Raw genomic sequence first — 961 nt, forward strand, 5'->3', positions numbered from 1 at the left:
TACCTGCTCTACTGAAAAATCCAGCTGAGATCTCAGTTGAAAACTCAATTACAGAGTAATTACTCTGTCAAAATATTACAAAAGAGAAAGAAAGAATATATTTTCTCTTTTGAGAGCACGTTGTATGTTAAAGTTTGATTACTTATACAACATTGTATCAATATTAATCGCAATGTGATTGTTATTACGTCCTTTGAAATATTTATTGACAAATATGTCATTATATTATATTATATTTTTGAACGCTATAAGAATATATTATAAATGCAATCCACCAAGATATTGTTACAGCGCAGTGGTATCACTAGTTCCCGACGATCATTGAGGTTAAGCATTGAAGAGGATAGTTATCTAGAGATGGGTGCCGTCTGACACGGAATCGAATTCACGTGAATCTCACGAATAAATGAAACGACACAAAATATGAAATGCCAGTTTTTTTTTTATTTAAAATAATATTGGGAGTACAAATAAATCTCCTCCGTTTGACAAAAGATGGCCCCACCAGTAAGTTATGGTTGAAATTGTCAGATATAAAACGTCGTATCGTAAGGACATCGGGCAACACCATAATCTTGAAATATTAGCGATTTTGTATCAGCATAATCACATAATTTTTTTCGTGCGAAAATGTCGAGTTTCGAGCCGAATAAGCGTCATTTGCGGGAACTTTTGATTTACTTCTTTAATTTGAAAAAATCTGCAGCTGAAGCGCATCGATTGCTCGTAGAAGCATATGGTGAGGCTGCTTTAAGTGAGAGAAGTTGTCGTGAGTGGTTTCAAAAGTTTAATAACGATGAGTTTGACGTCAAAGACAAAGAACATAGCGAAAGGCCGAAAGTGTACGAAGATGCGGAATTAGAAGCATTATTGGAGGAAGATTCGTGCCAAACGCAAGAAAAACTTGCACTTACATTAGGAGTGACTCAACAAGCAATTTCACATCGTTTAAAATCGTTGG

Source organism: Odontomachus brunneus, unplaced genomic scaffold (genome assembly GCF_010583005.1).
Source record: "Odontomachus brunneus isolate Ranch 3 - 2012 unplaced genomic scaffold, Obru_v1 Obru_scaffold_135, whole genome shotgun sequence".
Classification (NCBI taxonomy): domain Eukaryota; kingdom Metazoa; phylum Arthropoda; class Insecta; order Hymenoptera; family Formicidae; genus Odontomachus; species Odontomachus brunneus.